Genomic DNA, 7,494 nt, shown 5'->3' on the forward strand with positions numbered 1-7,494 from the left:
ATGGGAAAATAATGCATGATTATTGTGTGTGTGTGTATGTGTGAGAGAGAGCACAGATGTGTCCGTATGTATGTAAGTGCTTGTGTGTACGTGTGTGTGTGCATTGAGCTGTGTCATTATCCTATACATCTTTTCTTTTATATACTACATCTTTCAAGGGTTAAGATATGAACATTTTTTACTGCTATACTGTGTTTATTTCAGTACATTATTATATTTTGTGAGATTTTGTTTTACGTGGTTTGACAAAATATTACTGATAGTATAATGGTGAATTGCAGATCATTTTCTTTTCAACATTATAATGTAATTTCTTTACATTATTTAATGCTTTCAACCTCTGATAACATTACCAGGCATTCATTTCAAAAGTAGCATACTTTCTTTGAATTTGCCTACTTTGCCATTGTTCATCACTTAACTTCCAACATTTATTTATTTATTGCTCTAAATTTATTTATCTTCTATAACCATCCATAGTTGACAGATCAAGATTTTATATATAGAAGGAGAGAAAGCGAAAGAAACGATTATGTATATAGATTATATTTAATACAAAATTGATAGATTGAGAATATATATGTGTATGTATACACATATATATGGAATATGTAGTTATGATAGTATTTAAAAACTGTTTTAAGACTTCCAATTTATAAAATTAAAATATATATCTATATGTTACACATTGGGAAATATGAAAACTTTGACTCTCAATCAAGAAATAATGAAAATATAATTTAAAATTCTCAGAGTGCAATGAAAGAATATAATAATATATATTTGCTCTCAATAACTATGAATTGATTAAATGATAATACAGTAACTGTGAATGAATTTCTCTGTAAATGTGTGATGTCCCTCCGTTGGGTGCATATCCCTTCTCAGCTTTCCTCTTCTGTCCCTGTAGGGTGAGCAGGAGGTCAGACTAGCTTGCAGTAATACCCTATTATTTCACATTTTTTATGGTGATTTAGTATATATTTGTCTCTCCTGAGCTGCCTCTGTGTACAGCTGCTGGGATGCATGCTATTTCTTTCTTCTCTTCCCTTTTTTGTCCTGTCCTGGAGACCAATGCCAAGGGAATATATATGTATATAGTACAATACGTTTGGGATTGTAGACGATAAAGATAGCATCTCTATGCTTTCTCCTTTTCTCTCCTGCACCTCAACTCCTTCTGCTGCTCTGTGCTCTGGAACTTGGATACTGGGAGCTGTGCATTTACATCCCTGACCCTTTTCGATCTGATATATTAATGCATTTTGAAGATTATGAACATCATGGAGGTGTAACTTCTAATTTAATTGAAGAAAGTTCACCTCCATTTTAATTTATTTATTTATATATTTTCTCCACTTTAATATCCTCTTCAAAAAAATCTGCAGAATTCATAAATTGAGTAACATATACAGTGATGGCTGTCACAAGGAATTTGTCCTTTGATTACCTATACATCAACTTTCGTGCCATTACTGTTAACCAAAATATTCCATCTATGGAGCTTAGTGATCCTTACCTATAAAGTTCACAGAAAAACAGACTGACAGAAGTTGCTTCACTTTCCTACATCATGTTTTAAAAGGAGGAAAATGATTATCTTTCCATATATTATAAATATGCATATGACATCAGCATTTGTGAGGAATTCTAGGCATATAACACTGAAGCATTTCAAGAGAGACCCAGGGATAAATAAAAATAATTTATCTCATAATTATGTTATATTGCATAGTTATGTTATGCCAAGTTAATTTTTAAAAAGGAAAATAATATTCAGTGCTCAAAGTATGTCAAAATCACTCACTCTTCCAACTTTGTGTGCCACTACTTATTACTTATACTACGTGCAAGGAATAAATATATAAATTAATAAATTGGTAATTGTGAAAATCATATTAATCTGTCACTTCAGTTTGACTGGATTAGTTGTTTTGGCATGGTGTAGACATATTCTGAGTGCTGCTTTAAATACTGGTTGCTGCAAACATAGAGAAGCCAGAACCACACTTCCTAAAATTTAGTTCATTAAATACTAATTTCATTTTTTCTGTGGAATAAACTTTAAGGTCTAAAAGTTTGAGAACTGCTGGGTTAAACATCTTGTCCTTTGTCACTATTGCATCAGGCCTCTAAAAATGTAGCATAGAGTCCCAATAATGGATTCCATTTTTCCATCACTTAGTTGGACTTTTTATTGGTCATTTGAAATTGTTCTTACTTGTTTGATCGACAATCATAAATTAAAAGAATTGTGGGAAATCTCTTTTTATTTTAGCATAAATTTATATTATTATTTCTAATTAGGTATTTATAGCCAATGTCCTAAGTAATATTCTTTCCATGTTGTAATGAGAGAAACATCATACATGAGAAAGCGTATTTAATGAAAGCGCTATCATGAATTTAAAAAATTTATTATAGAGGAGATATATCATGTTATATTCTAGTGGTTAAAGCTTATATGAAATTATAAACTAGAATAAAAGTGTAAATGGCTACCGTATCATGAAGAAAGAGAGTGTTAATCCATAGTATACCAAGAAAAATAGCTGTTACCATTTTCTATCCTGATCCAATGGACTTGTATTTTTTTACATCTAAGTCACATTATAAATACATTTTTATAAGTAAGCATAAAGGGTAATGAAAATCATTACAATTTTTCATAAGGAGATAGGGCAGACTTCTTTGTAACAAGTAAATCCTGGCATTCAAATATCACAAGAGATGAAAGAGTACTATCTGGTGTCCCTTTAGCAACACTGAATGTTCCAGATCCTTTCACAATATAATGTCTGATAAAGTTTTCCTGGTGAATGACTAACTGGATAAAAACACCATACTTCATTTTTTCCTTGGAAATATACAACTTAATATTTCATTTTGAGAAAATTCATCTGGGATGTAAGCATATGAAGAGTCATAGTTTGAGATTTTAGTTTCATGATCTAGTTAATCATCATTAATATTTTTGAGTTCAACTGTTTACTGCAGTTGCCACTCATCATGTATAGGGATTAAAATTTTAAATAAAGTAGTTAAAATTAAGAATTTAGTTCCTCAGTCATAGAAACCACTTTTCAAAGGCTCTGTAGCCACATGTGACTGGCAGATACCATAATCAACAGCACAAACATAAAATATTTCCATCTTTGCAGAGAGTACTATTGGATAGCATTTGTACATTGTTGTTGTCTCTTTACATGCATCTCTGACTTGTCTGATAATTATGAAGTCTCTTCCTCTGCTAATTTTTCCCCTCTGCCATTATGGTTGCAAAATAAAGAAATCTGTGTTCTCAATTTTGTTCAAGAAAAGCTAAGAGCAGATTGGAAAGATAGTCTAGTCCCTCCAGTCTTTCATCGTATTATAACCGCAATATTATGCTAAGGGTTTTTTTAAATAAAAATGCTGTTTTTGGAGTATGATGGAATTTTGGAGTGTTGACTTAGATTTGTGTCTTATTTGTTCCCACCTTATTTTTTGACTGTAGTTTTCTAATGTAATTATAATTTTATCTATAATTACTTTTTCTGACTTTTATTATATTGTAATTTTCTCCGATGTATTTGTTTTTAGCTCTCGAGAACAGTATCTTACTTAGGTTGCTAAATAAGTCTTGGAAGGAAATGCATGAAGGAGAATAGGAAAGTAAAAGAAAGAGAGAAAGAAGGAAACAAGAAAGAAAGAATTTTTAAACTTAGAACTCTTTCTAACAATACTGCAAATATAGGAATTTGCATAAGAATCTAACCACTCATTTTGCAACAAAGGAAAATTGTATGAAAGATGCTAAGTATTTTGCCAAAGGTCATGTATGAGATTCCTATTACTACTACAACAAATTACCTCAATTTCAGTAGATTTAAACAACACAAATTTATTTATTTATTTATTTATTATTCTTTACGTCAGAAGTTCAACATGGGTCCTAATGGGCTAAAATCAAGGTCTTGACAGTTCTTTTTTCGGTCTTATAGAAGAATATGTTTCTTTGACTTTTTAAGCCTCTAGAGGTTGTAGACTAATACTCTTTTTGTCATTTTTTGTTTTTCATTTGGTGGTTCCCTTGGAGTCTGCAACATACATTTATAACAACTTTAAGTCCACTTTTAAATAACACACCACCACCTCACAGGTGGTGCATGTACCTTGTAACAGAGCATACCCAATTTCTTCTTCCAGTTTCTGATAACATTGCTGTCATTCATTTTACTCATCTATAAACTATAATTTCCAAATACATTGTTGCTATAACTATTTGAACAAATTTTTATGTTAGATCAATTAACAATAAGAAAACTAAAAGACTTTATCTTTATGAATTTGTTCTTTACCACTTTTCCTTTTTTATATAGATCCAAGTTTCTGAACTGTAGTATTTTTCTTTCACTCCTAAGAACTTTTTTAAACATTTTTTTGCAAAGTGGGTCTACTGGCAACATTTTCTCTCAATTTTTGTCAGAAAAAGTCTTTATTTCTTCTTCACTTAGGATAATTTCACTGAATCCAGAAATTTAGATTGGTGGGTTTTTTCCCTGCCATGTTTTAAATATCTTACTTGCATGGTGTCTGAACACAAGTCTAATGTAATTCTTATCCTTGCTCGTTTGTAGGTAGGATGTGTATTTTCCCCCTCTGGCTTATTTCAAGATTTTCTCCTGTCTTTGTTTTATTTGCAGTTTGAATATGACATGCCTTGGTATAGATTTGTTGTTATTTATTCTGCTGAGTTTTCTCTGAGCTTCCCTAATCTGTGGTTTCTGGTCTCTCATTAATTTTGGAAATTCCTCAGCTCAATTTTTTTTTTTTTTGCGTTACGCGGGCCTCTCACTGCTGTGGCCTCTCCCGTCGCGGAGCACAGGCTCCGGACGCGCAGGCCCAGCGGCCATGGCTCACAGGCCCAGGCGCTCCGCGACATGTGGGATCCTCCCGGACCGGGGCACGAACCCGTGTCCCCTGCATCGGCAGGCGGACTCTCAACCACTGCGCCACTGGGGAAGCCCTCAATTTTTTTTTTTTAAATGAAAGGTAACTGTTTATTACTGGAGAAGAGAAGAATGTCTACAAGAAAATCTAGATTCTTTCTCCTCATGCACTACTTTGGTAATAAAGTTCCAAATATCAACTATGAAGATATTTACAAGGATAAATTTTTCTTAACATGTGACCATTTACTGTGTGGTGGACATTTTTTCATAGAAATCATATACTTAAACTAAATATAATCTTACAGTTTACAAGAAGCTTAGAACATTGTATTAACAGAAGACGAGATTATGTTTTACTGCAAAATATTATAAAAATGATACAATTTTGTGACTCTTAAACAATTAATTACTTGAGTTGAACAGGGAAATGAAAAAAAAAAAACCCAACAGAAAAATCATCAGGACACACCTCGCTTTAAGATTTTTTGTATTCGATTCATTCTACTTTCACGACGCCTCTAATTAGCTGACACACACAAGTGACAACTGTAGAAGCCTGGATATCCATCAACACAAATGAAGGAATAATGTTTGTTTCCAAGGCATTATATGCTCCAGTGGCAGAACCTGGATTAACGTAGACTTTATTTTCATGCTCAAATGCTTCAAATATTTGTGTGTGTCCTGAAATAAGAATATCCACATCAAACTGCCTCTGCAATAGGGCTAAGCTGGCCATATCTCCCCATGGAATAACTTGATGTCCATGGATCAAACCAATTTTGAACTGCCCAACAGTGAACGACTTTCTGTTCTTGATAATTCAGATTCTCATTGAAGTCTCCTCTCACAATATGAACATCGCCAGCCAGAGTCTGGAGATAGTCATAACTCTCTTTGGTACAAAGGTTTCCAGTGCAGAGAGTGTGCTGAGTTATTCCTGGTACCAGCAGTTTTTTGAATTTAGCTGGCAAACTGTTGCTCCAGTGTGGGATGTGCAGGTCTCCTAATACCAACACCAACATCCTGTCACTGGGCTCCGCTCAGTCACCAGCACTGCTGCTGCCACCCTCCCTTCCTCAGACGCCTCGGTGTCTCAAATATTTTTCCATCCCTTTCTCTCTTCTTCTGGATTACATGAATTACATTGTTTGCAATTGTATCATAGTTCTTGGATGTACTTTTTGATTTTTTTCATTTTTCTCTTGCTTTTCAGTTTGCGAAGTTTCTTTTGACATGTCTTTTAGCTCACTGACTCTTTCCTCAGTAATTTCCAATCTATTGATGTGTCCAAAGGTCACTCTTCATTTTTGTTATCATGTTTCTGACTTCTAGCATTTAAAATTTTTTTCTTAGGGTTTTCATTTCTCTTCTTACATTACCCATCAGTTCTTGCATGTTTTCCACTTTTCCGTTAGTTCAGCATACTAATCAAAACTATTTTAAATCCCCAGTCTGATAATTCTAAAATCCGTACTATACCTGAGTCTGGGTTCTGATGCTCACTATGTCTATTGAACTGGTTTTTTCTATTTGTTTGTTTTTGTTTTTTTCATTCGTTTGTTTAGTTGTTTGCTTTTAGCATGGCTTATAATATCTTGTTGAAAGCACACATGATGTATTGGGTAAAAATGTACTGAAGTAAACAGGCCTTTAGTGGGAGGTTTTAAGTTTATGTGACAAAAGGTTAAACTGTGTTAATGTTTGCTATAGCTGTATGCATTAGAGGCTAATGTTTACTCTAGTGTCTTTCATTTTGTCTCCTGCTTGTCTTCTTAAAAAGGGTCTGAGGTTTGCAGTCCTTTTAGCTGTAGTCCCTTGTTATACAGGAGCCTGGTCTCTGTGGGTTAAGGTGTGGGGTTGGGGGAGCATTCTGTAATCCTATGATTAGGTCTCAGTTTTTTAGTGAGCATGAGCTCTGAGGCTGTGACTTCAACAGTGCTTCTCAGCACTTTTTTCCCCCTGTAGGTGAGAAGGCTAGTAAGGGTGTAACTTCCCTTTCCCAAAGTTGGTAAGCTCTGGTAAAATAGTTTCTTTTGAGTGTAGTTCTTTATAAAGGGAACAATGTTCAGGAGTATTTCAAAATGGTTACTTTTCCTCTCCCAACTACAAGAAGCATAAGGGGATCTTTCTCTGATCTTCAATGTGAGAAGCTGGTAAGGATCCTGGAGGTAAAACTCATAAATGTGAGCTCTGTTCCCCCAAACTTGGCCCCTGGTGTTTAGATTTCAAGCTAGTTTACATTGCACCTTCGGCAATTTGTCAATAACATTTGAAGTGTTCCCATAGCTTCTGGCTCCAGCTTGGGTTTTTGCTCTTGACTGTGGTGTTGGAAAGCTGTGATTTTTGGTATCCATCTGTCCAGCTTTCAGGGCAGTGCTTTATCCTTGACCTCACTTTTCTTACAGATCTAAGAAAAGTTGATATTCAGTTTCTTCAGCTTTTCTTTATTTTGAGGAGGGAGTGGAACTTCCATGCTCTTTACATGTCAGGCCAGAAACTGGAAGTACAGACCCCTTTCCACTTCAAAGCCAGCAATAATGGTCTATCAACTCTTTCC

At 34.3% G+C, this 7,494-nt stretch overlaps 1 pseudogene across 1 annotated transcript; it reads right to left on the reverse strand.

The window, feature by feature from the left end:
* Positions 1-5,409: 5,409 nt before the first annotated feature.
* LOC103076985 (vacuolar protein sorting-associated protein 29 pseudogene) lies at positions 5,410-6,018 on the reverse strand (annotated as a pseudogene). The gene has a single exon (XR_456989.1). The product of XR_456989.1 is annotated as a vacuolar protein sorting-associated protein 29 pseudogene (transcript).
* Positions 6,019-7,494: the final 1,476 nt, after the last annotated feature.

This window comes from Lipotes vexillifer, unplaced genomic scaffold, assembly GCF_000442215.2.
Source record: "Lipotes vexillifer unplaced genomic scaffold, Lipotes_vexillifer_v1.1 scaffold271, whole genome shotgun sequence".
NCBI classification, from domain to species: Eukaryota; Metazoa; Chordata; class Mammalia; order Artiodactyla; family Lipotidae; genus Lipotes; species Lipotes vexillifer.